Source organism: Eubalaena glacialis, chromosome 10, assembly GCF_028564815.1.
Source record: "Eubalaena glacialis isolate mEubGla1 chromosome 10, mEubGla1.1.hap2.+ XY, whole genome shotgun sequence".
NCBI classification, from domain to species: Eukaryota; Metazoa; Chordata; class Mammalia; order Artiodactyla; family Balaenidae; genus Eubalaena; species Eubalaena glacialis.
In genome coordinates this window covers 38,374,602-38,399,575 of record NC_083725.1, presented here as the reverse complement: position 1 = coordinate 38,399,575, position 24,974 = coordinate 38,374,602, and the positions used below count along the sequence as shown (strand labels likewise).

Here is a 24,974-nt window from a genome sequence, read left to right as displayed (position 1 = left end):
TCCACATCATTGCCAACACTTGTTATTTGTTGTCTTTTTGCCATTCTGACAATTGTGAGGTGATATTTCATTGTGGTTTTGATTTACATTTCCCTGATTATTAGTGATGTTGAGTATCTTTTCATGTCCCTGTTGGCCATCTCTCTGTCTTCTTTGTAAAAATGTCTATTTAGATCCTCTGCCCATTTTTTCATCTGGTTATTTGTTTTTTGATGTTGAATTATAAAATTTCTTTGTATATTTTGGAAAGTAACCCCTTATGGCATCTGTCATTTGTAAATATCTTCTCCCATTAGTAGGCAGACTTTTCATTTTGCTGATAGTTTCCTTTGCTGTGCAAAAGCTTTTTAGTTTGATGTAATCTCGTTTGTTTATTTTTGCTTTTGTTTCCCTTGCCTGAGGAAATGTATCCATAAAATCATTGCTAAGACCAATATCAAAGAGCATACTGCCTATTTTTATTCTAGAAGGTTTAGTTTCAGGTCTTACATTTAAGTCTTTAATCTATTTTGAGTTTATATTTGTATATGGTGTGAGAAAGTAGTCCAGTTTGATTATTTTGCATGTAGCTGTTCTGAACAACATTTATTTAAGAGGCTGTTTTTCCTCCATTGTATATTCTTGCCTCCTTTGTCATAGATTAATTGATCATATAACTGTGGGCTCATTTCTGGGCTCTCTATTCTGGTCCATTTATCCATGTGTCTGTTTTGTGCCAGTACCACACTGTTTTGACTACTGTAGCTTTGTAGTATAGTTTGAAATCAGGTAGCATGTCTCCAGATTTTGTTCTTTCTCAAGATTGTTTTGGCTATTTGAGGTCTTTTATGTTTCCAACAAATTTTTGAATTATTTGTTCTAGTTCTGTGGAAAATGCCATTGGTTTTTGGATAGGGATTGCATTAAATCTGTAGATTGCCTTAGATGGTATGATCATTTTAACAATAGTAATTCTTCCATTCCATGAGCATGTTGTATCTTATCATCTGTTTGCATGGTTTTCAATTTCTTTCTTCTGTCTTACAGCTTTCCAAATACAGATCTTTTACCTCCTTAGTTAAATTTATTGCCAGGTATTTTATTCTTTTTGTTGCAACTGGGATTGTTTTCTTAATTTCTCTTTCTGATAGTTTGTTGTTAGTGTATAGAAATGCAACAGATTTCTGCATATTAATTTTGTGTCCTGCAACTTTACCAAATTCATTTATTATTTCTAAATTTTTTTTAGTGGTGTCTTTAGAATTTTCTATCTATAGTGTCATATCATCTACAAACAGTGACATTTTTATTTCTTCCTTTCCAATTTTAATGTCTTGTATTTCTTTTTCTTGTCTGATTGCTATGGCTAGGATTTTCAATACTATGCTGAATAAAATCAGTGAGAGTGGACATCCTTGTCTTGTTCCTGATATTAGAGGAAATGCTTTCAGCTTTTCACCATTGAGTATGATATTGACTGTAGATTTTTCATTTGGCCATTATTATGTTGAGGTATGTTTCCTTGATACCCACATTGTTGAGTGTTTTTATCATAAATGGATGTGGGATTTTGTCAAAAGATTTTTCCTCATCTATTGAAATGATTATATGATTTTTATGCTTCAATTTGTTAACATGGTAATCACATTGATTGATTTGGGGATATTGAACCATCCTTGCATCCCTGGAATAAATCCCACTTGATCATGTTGTATGATCCTTTTAATGGATCATTGAATTGGGTTTGCTAATACTTTATTGAGAATGTTTGCATGTATGTTCATCAGGGATGTTGGCCTATAATTTTTTTGTGTGTGATATCTTTGGTTTGGTGTCAGGGTGATTCTGGCCTCATGGAATGAGTTTGAAAGCATTCCTTCCTCTGCAGTTTTTTGGATAATTTAAGAAGTATGGGTAGTAATGCTCCTCTAAATGTTTACTAGAATTCATCTGTGATGCCATCTGGTTCTGGACTTGTTGGGAATTTTTTTAAATTAATGATTCAATTTTATTACTGGTAATTGGTTTGTTCATATTTTCTATTTCTTCCTGATTCAGTCTTGGGACATTGGACATTTCTAGGAATTTGTCCATTTCTTCCAGGTTGTCAATTTTATTAGCATATAATTGTTCATAGTAATCTTTTATGATCTTTTGTATTTCTGTGGTATTAGTTGTAATGTCTCCTTTTTCACTTCTGATTTTATTAATTTTGAAACTCTCTTATTTTCTTGGTGAGTCTGAATAAAGGTTTATCAATTTGCTTATTTTTTAAAGAACCAACTCTTGGTTTCATTGATCTTTTCTATTGTTTTTTTCGTCCCTATATCACTTATTTCTGCTCTGATATTTATGATTTTTTTCCCTCTACTAACTGGATTTTGTTTCTTCTACTTTTTCTATTTTAATAAGTTATGTAATTAGGTCATTTATTTGAGATTTTCTTGTTTCCTGAGGTAAGCTTCTATCACAGTAAACTTCCCACTTACAGCTAATTTGTTGCATTCCATAGATTTTGGATCATTGTGTTTTCATTTTCATTTCTCTCGAGGCATGGTTTGGTTTTCTCTTTGATTTCTTCAATGAACCACTGGTTGTTTAGTAGCATATTATTTAGCCTCCATGTGTTTGTGATCTTTTGTGTGTTTTTTTTTTTTTTTCCTTGTAGTTGATTTCCAGTCTCATAGCATTATGGTCAGAAAAGATACTTTATGTGATTTCAATCTTCTTATATTTATTGAGACATATTTTGTGGCCTGGCATGTGATCTATCCTAGAGAATGTTACATGTGCACCTGATAAGAATGTGTATACTGCTGCTTTGGATGGAATGTTCTATTATCATTTAAATCCATCTGCTCTAATGTGCCATTTAAGGCCAGTGTTTCCTTGTTGACTTTCTGTCTGGATGATTTGTCCATTGATGTAAGTGAGGAGATAAAGTCCTCTACTATTATTGTATTACTGTCAATATTTCACTTCATGTCTGTTAATATTTGCTTTATGTATTTAGGTGCTCCTATTTTGGGTGCATATGTATTTAAAATGTTATATCTTTTTCTTAGATTGATCCCTTGATCATCTTATTACAGTTTTTGGTTTAATGTCTATTTTGTCTAAGTATTGATACTCCAGCTTTATTTTCATTTCATTTGCATAGAATACCTTTTTCCATCTCACTTTCAGTCTATGTGTGTCTTTATATCTGAAGTGAGTCTTTTGTAGGCAGCATCTATATGGTTTTTGTTTTTGTATCCATTCAGCAACCCTATGTCTTTTGATTGGAGCATTTAGTCCATTTACATTTAAAGTAGTTATTGTTAGGTATGTACTTATTGCCATTTTGTTAATTGATTATGGATTGTTGTTGTAGTTCTTTTTGGTCCTTTCTTCTTTTGCTATCTTCCCTTGTGATTTGATTACTGTCTTTAGTGATATATTCAGATGTCTTTCTCTTTTCTGTAGGTGTATCTATATTATATATTTTTGGTTTGTGGTTGCCATGAGGTTTATATATATAGCATCCTATATATACATGATTATTTTAAGTTGCTGATTTCTTAAGTTCAAATGCATTTTAACAACCCTGCATTTTTACAACCCACCCCCATTTACTGTTATGACATCATATTTTACATCTTTTTGCTTTGTGTATCCCTTAATTACTTACTGTGGATATAGATGATATTACTACTTTGGTCTTTTAACCTTCCTACTAGCTTTATATGTGGTTGATTTACTAACTTTACTGTATATTTGCCTTTACCAATAAGATTTTTCCTTTCATCCATTTCATATTTCTAGTTGTGGCTTTTTCTTTTCTCCTTAGAGAAGGCCCTTCAACATTTCTTGCAAAGCTGGTTTCATGGTGCTGAACTATTTGCTAGTCTGTGAAACTTTTGATCTCTCCTTCAAATCTGAATGAAAGCCTTGCCAGGTAGCCTTTTTGAATGAAAGCCTTCTTGGTTGTACATTTTTCCCTTTTGTCACTTTTAAATATATCATGTCATTCCCTTATGGCCAGCAAAGTTTCTGCTGAAAAATGTGCTGATAGGCTTATGGGAGTTCCCTTGGGTGTAACTTGTTGCTTTTCCCTTGTTGACTTCAATAATCTCTCTTATCTTTAATTTTTACCATTCTGATTACAATATGCCTTGGTGTGTTCCTCTTTGGTTTGATCCTGTTTGGGACTCTCTGTGATTCCTGGACCTGAATGTTTGTTTCCTTTCCCAGGCTAGGGAAGTCTCCAGCTATTTTGTTTTCAAATATGTTCTCTGCCTCTTCCCTCTCTCATCCCCTTCTGGGACCCCTATAATGTGAATGTTAGTATGCTTGCTGTTGTTCCACAGGTCTCTTAAACTGTCCTCATTATTTTATTCTTTTTTCTTTCTTCTGTTCAGCTTCAGTGACTTCCATTTTTCTTCCAGTTCACAGATCTCTTCCTCTGTATCATCTAATCTATTGTTGATTCCTTATAGTATATTTTTTATTTTGGTTATTGTATTCTTCAGCTCTGTTTGGATCTTCTTTATATTTTCTAACTCCTTGTTAAAGTTCTCACTGTGTTTGTCCATTCTTATCTCAAGTACTTTTGAGCATCTTTATGATCATTATCTTGAACTCTTTATTGAGTAGATTGCTTATCTCCACTTCACTTAGTTCTTCTTCTGGGGGTTTATCTTGTTCCTTCATCTGGAATATATTCTCTGTCCCCTCATTTTGCCTAATTTGCCATTTTTATTTTTTGTTTTTGGTATGTTGGTTATGTTCCCTGATGGTGGAGAATTGGCCTTTTCCATGGACATCCTATGCATCCCAGCAATGCAGTCCTCTGGTCACAAGAGCTATGTGCTCTAGGGGAGCCCCATATATGAGCTGCATGGACATTTCTCTTGTGGCAGGCTGACTACTGTGGGCAGTCTTGTAAGCGTGGCTTTCCAACAGTTTCGTTGGTTGCCAGGCCCTGCCTTATGCAGCAAATGCTGGCCACTGTGGTCATGGCCAGGTCTCAAGATGGCTGGCTGTGTAGCTTCAGGCTGTTCCTGGCCCACTAGTGGGTGGAGCGGAGTCCTGGAGTGTCTGGTTGTGGCCAGGGGATCCCAGATTTAGTGTTGGCCTGCTGGTGGTTGAGGCCAGTGTCCCAAAGGAGGTGTTGTCCTGTGGTGAGTGGTATCAGATCCCTGGGTGGCTAGATTAGGGACCCAATGTCTCTCAGACTGGGTGCAGCCTGCTGGTGGGAAGCGTTGGGGCTCAGTGGGGTGCTAAGGCTGATGTCGGCCTGCTGGTGAGTGGGACCAGGGACCAGTGTATCTCAGGGTTAGTACGTCCCACTGGTGGATGAAGCCATTTCCTGGAGCTATTTCCAGCCTACTGGTGGGTGGTGTTGGGTCCTTGGATCTGATGCTGCAGGGTACAGGGTTCTCAGAGCTGGTGTCAGTCCACTGGTGGGTGGGGCAGGGGCCTAGAGATTCCAGGGGCTAGTGCCAGCCCACTTGGGTATGGAGCTGGGACACGGGGTCTCTGACTGCAGGGGCCAGGGGTCCCTGAGCTGGTGCTAGACCGCTGGTAGGAGGGGCTGGGTTCTGGCCCCTCTGATGGGTAGGGCTAGGTCCCAGAGCAGCTGGGGACTCAGGGGTATCCTGAGGCAGCCACCCTGCTGGTGCATGGAGCTATGGTCCCACCCAGCTAGCTGCTTGGCCTGAGGCATCTCAGTACTGGTGCCATCAGGCTGTTGGGAGGGTTGGGTGTGGGTGTTAATAAGAGAAGATTCCAAAATGATGCTTGCCAGTACCAGTGTACTTGTGACAAAACAAGCTTCCAGAAATGGCTACCTCCAGTGTCTGTGTCCCCAGGTTGAGCTCCATTTGCCTTTTGCCTCTCCAGATCTCAGCAGGTGCATCTGACCCAGGCTCCTTTCAAATCACTGCTTCTTCCCGGGGTCCTGAGACATGTGAGATTTTGTGTGCACCCTTTAAGAGTGCAGTCTATTTCCTGCAGCCCTCTGGCTCTTCTGAAAGTAAGCCCCACTGGCTTTCAAAGCCAAACATTCTGGGAGCTCATCTTCCTGGTTCATGATCCCTAGTCTGTGGAGCCTGATGTGGGACTTGGACCCATTGCTCCTTGGGGAGAGCCTCTGCAATTGTAATTATCCTCCTGTTTGTGGGTCACCCATCCGGGGATATGGGTCTTGACTATACCTCATTTCTGCCCCTCCTACCCATTTCATTGTGGTTTCTTCTTTACATCTTTAGTTGTAGAAGATCTTTTCTGCTAGTCTTCAGGTCTCTCTCATCAATAGATGTTCTGTAAATAGTTGTAATTTTGTTGTGCTCATGGGAGGGGTGAGCTCAGGGTTTTCCTCATCCACCAACTTCCTAAATTGATATTTAAAGAACCAATCAGGCATCTGGTCAGGGCTATGCCAGTTTACCAATTGGTTGATCCAAAATACAAAGTTAAGCGGCATATCATCCCTATTGTCTACTCATAAATTAAATTATTAAGATTTTTAAATAATACAGCGAAAATCATATCAGATTCTCATAGGTTCCTTTATTCTGTTATTTAAGGAAAATTGTTCATTATCAACAGAAAAACATTTTCTTGTGCCAGCAGGCTAGAAATCTCATAATTTTATTAAAATAATTTTGGTTCACTTCAGGAAACATTTATAGCTAACTACCATATGCTGAGGACTGTGCTAACTCCTAGAGATATAAATAAAAATAAGAGTGGGCTACTACTCCCTGGGATTTTAGGCTAGACAAAGTAGATGTAAGTGAGGTCTGGTACGTCCCTTGGGAGTATACCTGAAGCCAACGCCATTTCCTATACTTTTAAAAATATAGACAGTAATAAGGATACTACACAGTCCCTATTCTACACCTCCTCATGGGTAAATAGAGGATGAGGTGTAATGCAGGTCAGGTATTAGGATCACAATATCTAGACACAATCCCTGCTGAGTCCCTGTCCTACAGGGAGATAGTCCATAGAATCCAACAGTAGGGAGCTCAAAAAGTGCATATAATGTCATTTGGAGTTTTGAGAGCCCCCAAATGCAGGCATTCTGCTACCTCTCTTAAAATTGACCTTTAAACATTCTCAATAAAGCAAGAATGAATGTTCTCAGAGTTGAAAGGTTTTCATCCCCACAGGGAATTCAGAAGCAGTGCTTCAGTAGAGAGAGCAATGTGCCTGCTTTACTGAGGGCCTTGTAGTCTAGCAGAGACAGAGGGTCACATAATTTAAGGGAAGGAAAACGAGGGTTTGAATACACAGGCGGATAATTTCACTCCTGTCTGTCAGCTGTTCAAAAATTGATATGCCCAAAGTGCTACTTGAACACCAAGGAAGAATTCCAAACCAGAGTGGTGAAGCTATGTGGGGAGAAATGGAGAGAAATCTCCCCAGAGTAAGTGATATCTCAGTCTTGAAAAGTTAGTAGTTAACCAAGAAGAGTAGGATCTCAAGGAAGGGAGAATTGCATAAGCTAGTACATGAAGATGTAGGAATTATGATTCTCTATCAAGAAGTCCTAAATGGCAGACAGTTATGAAAATGTATGTTTTAAAGGTCAATAACAATTTCTCTCCATTTTTAAATGATCTCTTTATTATCAGCCAATTAATTCAGAACTTCAATACCTGACTAGAAACTGCTATAGTAGCAGTTTGTAGGCACTTATTGATCTTAGAAGAGGTCAAAGCAAAAGAGGAACATTCAATTCCAGAAACAATATGAGTGTCTATGATGTGCTTTCCTCTCCCACTAGAATGAAGATTCCATAAGACAGAGTGTTTTTGTCTTATTATTCACAGCTCTATCTCCAACACCTAAAACAGAAGGTGTTATATATGTAGTTATGTTATAGTTACTGTTATATGGTTATATAGTAAAAAAGAAAAAGGGGGATTCAATGATAGACAAGACAGATCTGGTGCCTCTCCTTACTGAGTTGACCCACTAGTAGAGAGGTTTTAACCTAGGATAGCGAGAGAGGAGTTGTAAACTAGTATGGGGGAAAAAATTGACATCTTTATTTTTCCTAACCTGTAACTGAAAATTAGCATTAAATTTAATTATTAATATAGGCCACAAATCGCAGAGGTATTAGTAGTATCTGTGACTCTGTCACCATTAAAAATCAGAGATAACACTTTTTAGTGCTGCAGATATCTGAAAGTATCATTTTTGCTCATCATAATTTTTAAGTTGTTTGCTATTGACATGCCACTAGGTTTTATTACTCAATGCAATAATTAGAAAGCAAATATATTAGTATATCAATATATCTTGAAATTATATTTCAATATCTTGAAATACAATTTTGATATCTTGACATTTTATTTCAATATAACTGGTTTCTTTTGTTATCCTAAATAATCTATCTTATTCCTTTAAAAAGACCTCACCAGAATACTAAATAGGTTCATGATACCAAAATTTGTTAAGAACTCCAGGTCTAGGGGTATGAAAGAAATTAATTTAAAAAGTAATTATTATTCAATGATATGGCAAGTGTACTGATAGGGGAAGAATATGATGCTATCACTTGCAAGGATTTCCAGAGAAGGGGTGTCTTGCAAGGATTTCCAGAGAAGTCATGCCTCTGCTCCCTCTGAAGCATTAGTAGGAGAGTATACATGTTCGAGAAACCGAAGGAAGTTTACTGTGAAAGGAACCAGAGTGAGTGTGTGAGTAAAGGAGGTGGGTGTTTGGGGGGTAAGAGATAGAAGCTGGAGAGATACACTTAGGCTAAGTAAGATTTGCACTTTATTCTAAGGATAGTGGGAAGCTATTGATGAGTTTTAAAAACAGAGTAAAAGATCACTCTGGAGTGAATTGATTTGGGGAGGGGCAACCATTAAGCAGGGAGAGCAATTAAAATAGTTACAATAATTCAGGAAGATTGTCTGAGACCTGCATGGTCATTAGAAAAATACAGAAATAAAATCAACACAGTATTAGAACATCAATGCTTATTATGTTTTCATATTCAACTTTACTACAATTATTTTGTTATTAGTAGCATAAACCTTATTTCTCTTGCCTAATACAACCATTTACATTTCTTTTAGTGGTTAAAGGAAGTAAGGTAGGAGCTTCAGCAGATGACAAATGCCATTTTAGCTGTGAGTCCATGCAAGAAAGACTGCCAGCCAACTGCCTGAAGTGGAACCCATTTCTAATCATCATTCTAAGCTTCCAATCTTGACATAGTGATTTCTTGATAAGCTATATCATTTCAAAGGACATTTATATCAGTTGCTTCAATTTTAATTTTATCTTTAGCCAAATCCTCTCTTTCCTATACTGCTAGTTCCCCAGGATGCAATTCAATATTTTCATTGATTCCATCCAACTAATCCATTTTCCTAAAATCAAATGCAGTACATTGTTTGGCAAGATTGTCCAAAATTTTGCTCTTTCTAGCACGTACTCATTTATTTGGGTATTTTCTGTTGATTAAATGTTAAACATATTGTTTTCTTTCTAAATAGATTGACACGTGATACAAATTTGATTTTGTTTATATATAATTATTTTATATATGATTTTTATATATCATTTATATATAATTTTTAAAGTTATATATGTTGGAGACAGTGAGTGACCTCTGGAAACTATGAGCTGGCCTCTTAAAGCATTTAGTTTCCACTGTACCAAGTCTCATGAATATCAATGTTCATTGTAGTCATACATTTCCAATATTTGACAAATATTGTGTCATTACTTAATTTACCTTCAACCAATCTCCTTGTATGAGGTGATTTCCATCAGTGTTCTGGTTCCTCCATCATCCTGTGAGGTACAAGAGAAGACAAATAGGTACTAGGTAGTTATCTAGAGTCTAAACACATGGGAAACTAAGAAAATAAGAAAGAAAAAACATCTTCTTTATGAAGTAAAGTGACTCTGTAAATAAATAAAATAGAATTTATTTTCCTCTGAACATTTTTTAAATAGTTGTACCAAACTTACACTGAGCAATAGATTAATACTTTCATAGCTACTGATGATTTGTCTTGTAAAGAGTTCAAAAAAGTTTTTGTCATTTTTCTTTTCCACACACTGTAAACCTTAATATCTTATTTTGGTAATGAGAAGAAAGAAGCCCAAAGTAAATCAGAGACTACAGAAAGCACTACATTAGGAGCAATGACATATAAGAAATACTAAAGAATTTGTGTTTAGATGAGAAAAAAGACATAAATAAAGCTCACTCTAAGTAAGGTTATAGAATGAAGCCTTAATGGGTGGTGTGCACCTTTTAGAAGATAATTATGGTATATGTGTAACAAAGAAAAATTTAACTGTTTTGGTTCTACAAATATGAATAATCAGGAAACCTGGTTATACAGTGAGATTTGGGGTCTATGATTACACTCTAATTCTCAATTTAACACTGCATGCTTCTGTATTTTTCTTGGAATACCATCACCAAATTAAAATTTATTCCCCAATTTCACTCTTAAGCCATTCTAATTAGTCAGGTCTCCAACATCCTTCCAATCTAACTCATGCTTTATCCTCATTATCTGGCTAAATATCACCCATCACTTAAATCAGCTTAATAACTACACCACCTTTTTGAAACCATAATGGATTCCTTTATATCTTATTCATTTCCCCTTCTTAGGACTTGTCATCAGTACCATACCATTGGCAATTAATTATAAGCCAATTCCTGCTACTTATTGTTGGCTTCATCTGTTCTCCAGCAAGAATGTAAACTTTATATCAGCATGTCTTCTAGTATACAGCATAGAGCTCAATGTATTTGTTTAGGTGACTGCTGACTACAATGTAAACAATAGAAATTACATGAATTTTTTGAACAAGATAAGCCTAGTTTGAATTCTTCCTCCTATCTATTCATTTATTTAGCAAATATATGTAGAAACCACTTTGTGCCAGGAACTATCCTAGATTTAACAATATAAGCAAGACAGATGAAATCACAATATGCATCCACACAAAATCACACACACACACACACACACACACACACACACAGCCAGCAATACATGCTATACCCATGGAGCTTGTGTTCAAATAGAGAAAAGGCAAACAATAAAAAAGATATGTTAGATGACAGGTTGACAAAGAAAAAAAATAAAGCTAGGGAAAGGGATATGAATTGTTAGTAGAAGGGTGGAGTCACCTGTGGGGGTAACTTTGAGGAAGATTTGAAAGAATTGAAGGTTTAGCCCTGAGAACATCTATGGGAGAGTTTTCAGGCAGGAAAAACAATTGCAAAAACCTGAGCAAGAAAGCAGATTCCTTAGAGTGCTTGACGAATAGTGATAAAATGAAGTGGCTGGAAATACAGGAAGAGGAGAAGAATAGGAAGTTAGCTCAGAGAGGTGATGGATGTTATATTACATGGGACCCTGCAGGATCTAGTTTTGAACGAAAAGAGAAATGACATAATATGACTTACATTTTAACAGGATCTCTATGGTTACTGACTGAGAATGGGAGTGGGCAGAAACACGAGACCATTTAGGAGACTGTTGCAATAATCCAGGCAAGAAATGCATAGACTAGCACTGGGGGTGGTCACAAGTGGTTAAATTCAGGATATGTTTTGAAGAGAGTCAATAGAACTTGCTATTTTGGAGTGTGAGGGAAATGGAGGAAACAACATTGACATCAAGTGTTTAGGCTCTAGCAGCTAGAAATGCAATTATCATCACTGAGATGAGGACAGACAGAAGAACATTGGTGGGGAGTGAAGGAGAACTCAGGTTTTAACATGCTAATTTTGAGGTGTTTATTGTTAAATCTCCAAATGGAAATGTTAAGTAGACATATATGTTGGTCTAGAATTCAGAGAGGACCAGGATTAAGATATAAATTTGGGAGTTACTAGTATTAAGATGGTATTTAAAGTCATCGCCATCACAAGAGAATGTCAGCACATAGACAGTGAGGGTAGAAAAATAAGAGAAATCCAAGTAATGAACTCTGCCCTGGGCACTGTGATCTATAGAGATGGATGAGATGAAAAGGAACCAACAGAGACTGAGAAATGAATGGCTAGAAAGAAGGAAAATGAGGTGAGTGTGGTAGTTCTAGATGCCAAGTATCAAGTGGTTTCAAGGAAGAGTGATCAACTGAGTAAAATGCTATTTATAAATTGAGTATGATTAGACCTGAGAAATTCCCATTGGATTTAACAAAATGGTGGTCATTGATGATCCTCACAAGAGCAGTTTCACTGGAGGGGGTGAAAACCTAATTTGTGTTCAAGAAAGAACAGAAGGAGAGAAATTGAAGACAGCAAGAATAGGTGACTCTTTCAAGGAGTTTTGCTGTAAAGAGAATGATAAAAATGAGGCAGTAGCTGGAGGGAAAATAAGATCAAGATATGGGAGAAATAATAACATGTCTATACGCTGATAAATGATCTAGAGAGGAAAAAAATGGTGATGCTGGAGAGAAAGGAGATGTCCTTGAGTAGGTAAGGGCAGATGGAATCTAAGGTACACATAAAGGACTTGGTCTTAGCTAGGAACACAGATAATTCACTCATAGTAACAGAAGAGAAAGTAGAATATTTGCACACAGAGTCAGATGCATGGGCAGATATAGTGGTAGGAGCTTGTGGAAGTTCTTTTTTGAAATCTTCAGTTTTTAGACAAAACAGGAGTTAAGGTCTTCTGCTGAAACTGAACATGTGAAAAAGTTTTATATTTGAGGAAAGAAAAGAAAAGATTTAATAATCATCTAAGATAGTAGGAAAGAGAATGAATTAGGTTTCCAGACACCATTAAAGACACTAGTTGGTATGACTGTGAGTTTTTATACAGCCACATTCAGCTATATGGATGTAGGCTCAGTCTGATTAAGAATTGGACTTAATCTGGGTTAGAGTTTTGCCAAATGAGTATGATAAACTAGAAAGAGGTAAAGGAGTTGAGAGTGTATACAAGTGTAACTATGATTATCCATGAATTATAAGCTGGTTTAGGAGACAAGAAAACACATAAGGACAATGAGGGATAGAACAAAAGCAGTAGGATCAATGGGTTGATGATTCTAATGGGGTCAAAAAATTGTTGGAGTATGGCTCTAGAGGGAATTAGTTGGAGGCATAGGAAGTGAAGTTTAGAGGGTGACCAATTGATTATGTAGCGATTGCAGTTTTTGTCAATGTCAAGATTATACCCATGGGAATGAGTGGCTACAGTGTGATTGGGTGAAATCAAGATCACTTGAAAAAAAGAAATAACAAAACCGAAATGGCATTTGTTAATATTGGGACCACAATCTACTAACTATAACTTTTGGCATGTTACTTACATTTTCTGAACCATGGCTTTTTGTTTCCACTCTTATTATCCATGGGGAGAAAAATCTTTTAATTGAAAACTTTGAGTTGTAAATAATAATAAACACTACGATTTACTGTATTCAGTGCATAAACACTATGCTCATTGTTAGGCCAACCAGGGAAAAAAACTATAGAGAACTTGAATTTGACTCAAAATAAGAAAAACTTTCTAACAAAAGTATAATGAAAATGGAATTGAGTTCCTTAGAAAATACTGTGCTTCTGATCACTGGAAGTGTTCAAGAAAATATTTCATAATATCTAACTAAAATAGTCTATAATGCTATGAGTGTGATACCTAGGTATGAGTCACAAAGGAAAGACATGAAGAAGAGCAGTATTATTAGACAAGGTTGAAGAAAATTGGCACCTGGCATGCCAATTCTAGCAGAAAAAGACAGGCAATTAGTGGATATCTAAGAAAGAGAATAACTTAACAAAGACTCAGATGGACAGGTGACATGCTTAGGTCCAGATGGGCATATGCTTCCACTTCAAGGAGATTCATCTGTTTGGTAAGTGACCCGAAACAAACTTACAAACCCAGGACATCTGAGTTCCAGAAACTGGCAGTGGGAAAATGGAGCATAAGAACAGAAATAGCCAAATGGAGGCTGGAGTTCAAGAGCAAGAATCCATCTGCTGGTAGAACATCAAAAGCAAAGCCAGAATGGCAGTGCTAGACAAGATGCTGAAATAGAGCTTCTTCTATGCATACCCATTTAAGAGCTGAGTCAACCACTCTTAGATTTAGAACAATCTGAGATAAATAGGTACTTGCAGAATAAAGATGAGTAGGCATACATTAATATCAAATAAAATCCAAGGACTTAGTTAACCTCATCAGTGACCCTAGCTGTCAAGTTGTAGAAAGTATTAGCTAATTGAACTGTGGGCACAAAATGAGAAAAATGGTTTGAGACACAACCAAGCCTATCAGTAAAGGTAATTATTGTTAATATTTCTGAGCCTATTACAATAGGTAAGATATTCCCTCTCTTCTCAGCATCAGTAAAGCTATTAAAAGTTTTCCTGGATATTGCTTATTAAATCAATCAGAAATTCTTACAAATAAAAATACTGGTAATTTCTTTAATGTTTACCAAGAATTGTTTTTCTTCTTTTTTGTTTTTGTTTTTGTTTGTTTGTTTTTGAATTTTATTTTATTATATTTTTTTATACAGCAGGTTCTTATTAGTTATCTATTTTATACATATTAGTGTATATATGTCAATCCCAATCTCCCAATTCATCGCACCACCACCACCACCACCCACCCCCCGCTTCCCCCCTTGGTGTCCATACGTTTGTTCTGTACATCTGTGTCTCTATTAAGAATTGTTTTTCTTTACAAGCATATTGAATATAATTTTTCTTACAAAAGTACATCCTATAATTTAATTTCGATGCTTATGTCCTTGAAGTATCAACATTTCTTTTTATCTTGCTTCTTTCAAAAAGATTATTTATAGCTATATTTTATTAATTTATATTATTATAATATATTATAATATAGAATATATTACTATATCAATTTATATTAGGAATGTAAATATTATACACACTATGTACCTGTATAGACACATGCATATATACACAGGCATAAGCACACATACTAGAACCTCTTAATAATAGTATTCACTATATATTTTAAATCTTTTGAGGCAGCATAACAAAAGAGCTGGGCTTTGCAGTTCAGATAGAAAATAGAGATGAATCCTGGCACTATTTACTAGTACAACTTTTGAAAAGTTTCCTACCTTCACTAAAACTAAGTTTACTTATCTGTTGGAACTCCTACTTCACTGGATTGCTGTCAGGTTCAGTAGCTAATGCAGCATGTACAAAACATGTGTCAACTTTAGGCTTTTTTTTTTCCCTGAAAACCTTTCTTGAGGGCTCAAGATTTGAATATATATCACCTTTCTGACCTAGGAGTCTGTCTTTTTTTTTTTTTTTTTTCTGAATTGCTCTCTGTTTCTTATCCAAGTATATGAAAATGTGTTCAAACCAGCTGTCTTCCTCTACTTCCTCTAGCTCTAGTCATTGCTGTTCTATTTTTTTTTACCTTTTGACCCCCTTCATCCATTTTTCCCACCCCCTGCCTCTGGCAATAACCACCAATCTGTTCTCTGTATATACAAACTTCTTTTGTTTTGTTTTGTTTTGTTTTTTTTAGACTCCACATATAAGAAAGATCATACCATATTTGTCTTTCTCTGTGAATTATTTCACTTAGCATAATACCCTCTAAATCCATCCATGTTGTCACAAATGGCAAGATTTCATTCTTTTTTATGGCTGAGTAATATTCCTGTGTGTGTGTGTGTGTGTGTGTGTGTGTGTGTATCATAACTTCTTTATTCATTTGTCCACTGATGGATGTCCATTTGTTGATCAATTCATCCATTAGGTTGCTTTCATATATTAACTATTGTATATAATGTGGCAATGAACATTGGAGTGCATATATTTTTTTTCAAATTAGTGTTTTTGTTTCTTCAGGTAAATACCTAAAGGTAAAATTGCTGGATTGTATGGTAGTTCTATTTTTAATTTTTTGAGGAACATCCATGTTGTTTTCCATAGTGGCTGCACCAATTTACATTCCCATCAACAGTGCACAATGGTTCCCTTTTCTCCACATCCTTGCCAACATTATTATTTGTTGCCTTTTTGAAGATAGCCATTCTGACAGGTGTGAGATGATATCTCATTGTTGTTTTGATTTGCATTTCCCTGATGACTAGTAATATTGATCATATTTTCATCTGCCTATTGGCAATCTGTAGGTCTTCTGTGAGAAAATTTCTATTTATATACTCTGCCCATCTTTTCATCAGGTTGTTTTTTGTTTTGTTTTGTTTTTTGATGTTGAATCATATGAGTTCTTTGTATACTTCGGATATTAACCCCTTACAGCATATATTTGTCATGATATATCATATATTTGTAATGATATAATGATATATGCTATATCATTTTTGTTTTGTTGATAGTTTCCTTCACTGTGAAAACCTCTTTAGTTTGATGTAATCCCATTTGTTTATCTTTGTTTTTGTTTTCATTGCCTGAGGAGACATATCCAAAAGAATATTGCTAAGACTGATGTCAAAGAGTGTATTGAGCATGTTTTCTTCTAGGATATTTAAGGTTTCAGGTCTTACATTTAACTCTTTAATCCATTTTGACTTTATTTTTGTATATGGTGTGAGAAAGTAGTCCAGTTTGATTCTTTTGCATGTAGCTGTCCAGTTTTCCCAATACCATTTATTGAAGAGGCTGTCTTTTTTCCCATTGTATATTCTTGCCTCCTTTGTCATTGATTAATTGATTATATAACTGTGGGTTCATTTCTCAGCTCTCTATTCTGTTCCATTGATCTATGTATCTGTTTTATTATCTGTACCATACTGCTATAGTAATTGTAGCTTTGCAGTATATTTTGAAATCAGGGAACATTGTTCTTCCACCTTTGTTCTCCTTTCTCAAGATTGTTTTGGCTGTTTGGGGTCTTTTGTGTTTCCAACAAATTTTAGAATTATTTGTTCTAGTTCTGTGAAAAATGCCATTGGTATTTTGATGGGGATTGCATTGAATCTGTACATTTGCCTTGGGGAGTATGGTCATTTTAACAATAACAATTCTTCCAATCCATGAGCAGGGTATATCTTTTCATTTGTTTTGTCATCTTCAATTTCTTTCATCAATATCTTACAGTTAGATGAGTACAATTCTTTTATCTCCTTGGTTAGATTTATTCCTAAGTATTTTATACTTTTAGATCAGTTTGTTTTCTTAATTTCTATTTCTGATAGTTTGCTGTTAATGTATAGAAATGCCACAGATTTTTGCATATTAATTTTTATCCTGCAACTTTATAAATTGAATATATGAATTGAATAAATGTATTTCATTTATTGCTTCTAATAGGTTTTTTTTGGTGACATCTTTAGGATTTTCTATGCATAGTATCTTATCATCTGCAAACAGTGACACTTTACTTCTTCCTTTCCAATTTGTATTCCTTTTGTTTCTTTTTCTTGTCTGACTGTTGTGACTAGGACTTCCAATACTCTGTTGAATAAAAGTGGCAAGACTGGGCATCCTTGTCTTGTTCCTGATCTCAGAGGAAATTCTCTCAGCTTTTCACTGTTGAGTATAATGTTGGCTGTAGTTTTGTTATGTTTGGCCATTATTATGCTGAGGTATGTTCACTCTATACCTAATTTGTTGAGAGTTTCTGTCATAATGAATGTTGAATATTGTCAAAAGAGTTTTCTGCATCTAATGAGATGACTATATGATTTTTATTCTTCATTTGTTAATGTAGTGTATCACACTGATAGGTTTACAGACTTTCAACCATCCTTGCATCTGTGGAATGAATCCCTCTTGATCATGGTGTATGATCCTTTTAATTAATCATTTAATTGGGTTTAATATTATTTCTATAATATAAAGAAGACTGGGGCTCTAGGATTTTGGATTATTGACACTTTGAAGTCTAGATTATTTTTTAGCTAATTATACATTTATGTCCACCTATATAAATAAATACATCTTCAATATACATATAGAGATGTATACAGGCGTTTATATATATATATGACAGTCTTATGTATGATATTATGGTTTCATAAAGCATAACAAAAGTTAGGTATTCATGTTAATGTGAAAGCAAAGTTACACTGAAAAGTTAATTATTTGTTTTAACTGCTTTAAGGCATAATTGAGGCAATTAAATCCATAGACTTTTCTGAAAAATATTTTAGAACAACATTCATGAACAGATAAATAAATTGATGTGTTATTTCCATCATAATTCTTAATTAGTTAAGCAATACACATTGTAAATCTTCCAGATAAAGAACACTTTATGAGCTCTTAATGAGCTTTGTTTTAGGCTTCAAAAATGTAGATATGGTGCTAGTCTCAAAGTAGGCTTACAATATATTTGGTAAGTTGAATAGATAAGTGATTCTACTTGGTGCTATACCAAAAATAAATAAATAAATATCAAGATATTGATATCTTGAAGTTTACGATTAAGACTGGCTCTCTCTTGTATGCTTCATATTTCCTAGATTTGAAAAAGCTAAAGTTAAATTTGAGATAAGAAGATGAGGTATTTGAGTGTGGAAAATTAGCAAACCTGTTCATTTGCTATATTTGGGAACTTTATTGTAGAATGCTTTGTTATTTACTTGTTTCTGATGTTACATTTATTTAAAGTGTAAATTAGTTGTCTAGTGAATCACTCTTACATATACACACATAGGACATGTTAAGTAAACATCCTAATTAATAAATTCGTATGATATTGTTACCAATCCTCAGCAGGTCAGTGACCCCTCAATGGGTCATTTGTCCTCTAGAGTCACAAATGCAAATCAAATGAAGCCAGGATCAGTATAGCAAAGCAGAAACTTTTTCATTGACCAAGAAATGAAGAAGGGAGAGCTCATGCTCTAAAAACACTTTCTTCCCAAAGGAAAGGGAGTGAGGGAATTTTAAAGAGTAAGAAGCAGACATGTCATCAGGGCTCTAGGAAAGGGGCAGAGATTTGCCAGGGGAAGCTGGGCAGATGGGGCATGCACAGTCTTCCACATTACTTTGCACACAGCACGAATTGTGCCTAGTAGAGTACGAATCCACCCTTGTGTGGACATCGCAGTATGGTAATGACACAGAAGGAACTTTTGGACACCTCCAGGTCTAATCTCTGCAGGCATGTTCCTGTGGTCAAGTCAGAGCCAGTTCATGGCTGTTGACCACTGCATATGTCTTAAAGCACAACTGTGAAATATCTCTGTTAAATACCAGGCGCTTTTGAAACAAACACAGAGATAAATCAAGGCAAGTATCCTTTAGCTTTCAGGGGCAGGTAGGGGTGACAAAATAACTTCTTAAAATAATTTCACCTAGACTTTGAAAAATGTAAACCTGGGGGAGGGATAAATTGGGAGATTGAGATTGACATATACACACTACTATATATAAAATAGATAACTAATAAGGACCTACTGTACAGCACAGGGAACTCTACTCAATACTCTGTAATGACCTATATGGGAAAAGAATCTAAAAAAGAGTGGATATATGTATATGTATAACTGATTTTCTTTGCTGTACAGAAGAAACTAACATAACACTGTAAATCAAAGATACTCTAATAAAAATTTGAAAAAAGAAAAATATAAACCTGATTATTAGAGTCATATTATGATTTAAAGCGATCTTTAGCTTCCCCTAATAAATAAACACAATTTTCTGAACATCAAGTGTTCTTGCTTCTATTTAATTGAAACATGCACACACATCACACCACACACACCATTCTCAGGAAATGATACATGTTTTGAATTTAAAGGAAAAGACAGAGTTACCTTCTAAACAGATTTTTTAAACTATGAATTGTATCAAAAAAGAGATAAAATGAATTCTGGTTGTGTACTCTTGCACAAAAAGAAAAATGACAGTAGACATGAGGAGGTTTTGATAAGGATTGGTAAAGTTGTCAAGAGGGTAATTAAGTCCTGGCTAACTGTAGTTGGTTGGAATAAGGAGAAAACTATTATAAAACTAAATAAATTTTCCATGGATGATTGCACAATTTAAAAATGCTGAGAGCATGGTAGTAGCAAGTGGTAAGTTAATGAACTTCATTTTTTTTAACCACTCTCCTTCTCTTAACGTATGAAAAGTATGCTTTACTTGAAAACTATTCCTATGTGAAAACCACTGGGGAAATGTATCAGATATGACCATTGCAAAGGTATTTTCAATTCAATGATTGTAACACAGTAGTTTGCCTTTTTCCAAAGAGAACATTAAAATAACTCTATTTTTTAAAAATTACTTAATATGTGTGAGTACCTAGTAGAAACATACACTTTAGAGGTTATCTTATCCTCATAAGTTGAAGCAACTGATTTCAAGGACTTTTCCCTTTCAGACACAGAATTCTTAAATTTAGAACAATTTTATATGGGATTGAGAATTTAGCTGCTAATATTTTAAATTAACACTTTGTTACATTGATTACTTTAAGCTGGTCTTTCCCATTCCATTTCTGCAATGCTGATATTGTAAAATGAAGTTTATTTAGTAATGAGTAAGGGGGCGAACAAAGATTCAGAGTACTGTTTCATAAATAGTCTGTATTACTTAATTAATATGACTCATCTGAGAACAATTGATCATGAACATAAAATAGAAAGAGTGAAGATATCATCCAAGATTTAGTAAGACAGCCCACTCACCAGTAATTGATGGTTAAGAGGGGAAACAAAACAATTAAGCATAAATTGGCTTTCAAGTTAATCAAAATTTTCAAAATGTCGAAGCAGTGTAAAGGTTAATCTTTACTTAAGTGAATAGGAAGAAATTACAAAATCAAAGGAAAACAGCTACAAAAAGATAAACCCATATTGGAAGCCAAAAATTGGAATAATAGGAACAAAACCACTAGCCAAAGTCAAAGCATTGTCATAAAATTCATGGCTTAACTAAGGTAATACAATATAAATGCCAAAACCAAAAAAATTCTAGAATGTTAAAGGTCAGCATATGTGATCAAATACACTTCCCATTTTCTTCTCAAGTGCTCATGGAACATTCTCCAGGATAGATTATATCTTGGGTCACAAATCAAGCCTTGGTAAATTTAAGAAAACTGAAATATAACAAGTATCTTTTCTGACAACAATGCTATGAGACTAGATATCAATTACAGGAAAAAATCTGTAAAAAATACAAACACATGGAGACTAAATAATACACTATTAAATAACCAAGAGATCACTGAATAAATCAAACAGGAAACCAAAAAATACCTAGAAACAAATGACAATGAAAACACGATGACCCAAAATCTCTGGGATGCAGCAAAAGCAGTTCTAAGCAGGAAGTTTATAGCAATAAAATGCTACCTCAAGAAACAAGAAACATCACAAATAACCAACCTAAGTTTACACCTAAAGCAATTAAAGAAAGAAGAACAACAACAACGAAAAAAACCCCAAAGTTAGCAGAAGGAAAGAAATCATAAAGATCAGATCAGAAATAAATGAAAAAGAAAAGGAGAGGAACCAAGATGGTGGAGTAGAAGGACGTGCTCTCACTCCCTCTTGCGAGAACACCAGAATCACAACTAGCTGCTGGACAATCATCGACAGGAAGACACTGGAACTCACCAAAAAATATACCGCACATCCAAAGACAAAGGAGAAGCCACAATGAGATGGTAGGAGGGGCACAATCAGAGTAAAATCAAATCCCATAACTGGTCAGTGGGTGACTCACAGACTGTTGAACACTTATACCACAGAAGTCCACCCACTGGAGTGAAGGTTCTGAGCCCCACGTCAGGCTTCCCAACCTGGGGGTCTGGCAATGGGAGGAGGAATTCATAGAGAATCAGACTTTGAAGCCTAGTGGAAATTGATTGCAGGACTTTGACAGGACTGGGGGAAACAGAGACCCCACTCTTGGAGGGTGCACACAAAATAGTGTGTGCATCGGGACCCAGGGGAAGGAGCAGTGACCCTGGGGGAGTCTGAACCAGACCTACCTGCTAGTGTTGCAAGGTCTCCTACAGAGGTGGGGGGTGGCTCTGTTTCACCGTGGGGACAAGGGCATTGGCAGCAGAACTTCTGGGAAGTACTCCTTGGTGTGAGCCCTCCCAGAGTCTGTCATTAGCCCCACCAAAGAGCCCAGGTAGGCTCCAGTGTTGGGTTGCCTCAGGCAAAGCAACCAACAGGGAGGGACACAGCCCCACCCATCAACAGTCAAGTGGATTAAAGTTTTACTGACCTCTGACCACCACAGCAACAATCAGCTCTACCTACCACCAGAGCCTTCCATCAAGCCTCTTAGATAGCCTCAACCACCAGAGGGCAGACAGCAGAAGCAAGAAAAACTATAATCCTGCAGCCTGTGGAAGAAAAACCACATTCACAGAAAGATAGACAAGATGAAAAGGCAGAGGACTATATACCAGATGAAGGAACAAGATAAAACCCCAGAAAAACAACTAAATGAAGTGGAGATAGGCAACCTTCCAGAAAAAGAATTCAGAATAATGATAGTGAAGATGATCCAGAACCTCGGAATAAGAATGGAGGCAAAGATCGAGAAGATGCAAGAAATGTTTAACAAAGACCTAGAAGAATTAAAGAACAAACAAACAGAGATGAACAATACAATAACTGAAATGAAAACTACACTAGAAGGAATCAATAGCAGAATAACTGAGGCAGAAGAACGGAAAAGTGACCTGGAAGACAGAATGGTGGAATTCACTGCTGTGGAACAGACTAAAGAAAAAAGAATGAAAAGAAATGAAGACAGCCTAAGAGAACTCTGAGACAACATTAAATGCCACAACATTCGCATTATAGGGGTCCCAGAAGGAGAAGAGAGAGAGAAAGGACCAGAGAAAATATTTGAAGGGATTATAGTCGAAAATTTCCCTAACATGGGAAAGGAAATAGCCACCCAAGTCCAGGAACCGCAGTGAGTCCCATACAGGATAAACCCAAGGAGAAACACACCGAGACACATAGTAATCAAATTGGCAAAAATTAAAGACAAAGAAAAATTATTGAAAGCAGCAAGGGAAAAACGACAAATAACGTACAAGGGAACTCCCATAAGGTTAACAGCTGATTTCTCAGCAGAAACTCTACAAGCCAGAAGGGAGTGTCATGATATACTTAAAGTGATGAAAGGGAAGAACCTACAACCAAGATTACTCTACCCGGCAAGGATCTCATTCAGATTTGATGGAGAAATCAAAAGCTTTACAGACAAGGAAAAGCTAAGAGAATTCAGCACCACCAAACCAGCTCTACAACAAATGCTAAAGGAACTTCTCTAAGTGGGAAACACAAGAGAAGAAAAGGACCTACGAAAACAAACCCAAAACAGTTAAGAAAATGGTAACAGGAACATACATATCGATAATTACATTAAACGTGAATGGATTAAATGCTCCAACCAAAAGACACAGGCTTGCTGAATGGATACAAAAACAAGACCCATATATATGCTGTCTACAAGAGACCCACTTCAGACCTAGGGACACATACAGACTGAAAGTGAGGGGATGGAAAAACATATTCCATGCAAATGGAAATCAAAAGAAAGCTGGAGTAGCTATACTCATATCAGATAAAATAGACTTTAAAATAAAGAATGTTACAAGAGACAAGGAAGGACACTACATAATGATCAAGGGATCAATCCAAGAAGAAGATATAACAATTATAAATATATATGCACCCAACATAGGAGCATCTCAATACATAAGGCAACTGCTAACAGCTATAAAAGAGGAAATCGACAGTAACAGAATAATAGTGGGGGACTTTAACACCTCACTTACACCAATGGACAGATCATCCAAAATGAAAATAAATAAGGAAACACAAGCTTTAAATGACACAATAGACCAGATAGATTTAATTGATATTTATAGGATATTCCATCCAAAAACAGATTACACTTTCTTCTCAAGTGTACATGGAACATTCTCCAGGATAGATCACATCTTGGGTCACAAATCAAGCCTCAGTAAATTTAAGAAAATTGAAATCATATCAAGCATCTTTTCTGACCACAACGCTATGAGATTAGAAATGAATTACAGGGAAATAAACGTAAAAAACACAAACACATGGAGGTTAAACAATACGTTACTAAATAACCAAGAGATCACTGAAGAAATCAAAGAGGAAATCAAAAAATACCTAGAGACAAATGACAATGAAAACGCGATGATCCAAAACCTATGGGATGCAGCCAAAGCAGTTCTAAGAGGGAAGTTTATACCTATACAAGCCTACCTAAAGAAACAAGAAAAATCTCAAGTAAACAATCTAACCTTACACCTAAAGGAACTAGATAAAGAAGAACAAACAAAACCCAAAGTTAGCAGAAGGAAAGAAATCATAAAGATCAGAGCGGAAATAAATGAAATGGAAACAAAGAAAACAATAGCAAAGATCAATAAAACTAAAAGCTGGTTCTTTGAGAAGATAAACAAAATTGATAAGCCATTAGCCAGACTCATCAAGAAAAAGAGGGAGAGGACTCAAATCAATAAAATTAGAAATGAAAAAGGAGAAGTTACAACAGACACCACAGAAATACAAAGCATCCTAAAAGATTACTACAAGAAACTCTATGCCAATAAAATGGACAACCTGGAAGAAATGGACAAATTCTTAGAAAGGTATAACCTTCCAAGACTGAACCAGGAAGAAACAGAAAATATGAACAGACCAATCACAAGTAATGTAATTGAAACTGTGATTAAAAATCTTCCAACAAACAAAAGTCCAGGACCAGATGGCTTCACAGGTGAATTTTATCAAACATTTAGAGAAGAGCTAACACCCATCCTTCTCAAACTCTTCCAAAAAATTGCAGAGGAAGGAACACTCCCAAACTCATTCTATGAGGCCACCATCACCCTGACACCAAAACCAGACAAAGATACTACAAATAAAGAAAATTACAGACCAATATCACTGATGAACATAGATGCAAAAATCCTCAACAAAATACTAACAAACAGAATCCAACAACACATTAAAAGGATCATACACCACGATCAAGTGGGATTTATCCCAGGGATGCAAGGATT

At 35.7% G+C, this 24,974-nt stretch overlaps 1 protein-coding gene across 3 annotated transcripts in view; it reads left to right on the top strand.

Annotated features, from left to right (window-relative positions):
• The window catches only part of GRIA4 (glutamate ionotropic receptor AMPA type subunit 4), a 519,215-nt gene that overhangs the window by 239,792 nt on the left and 254,449 nt on the right, over positions 1-24,974 (top strand). The gene's annotated exons all lie outside the window — the stretch shown is intronic.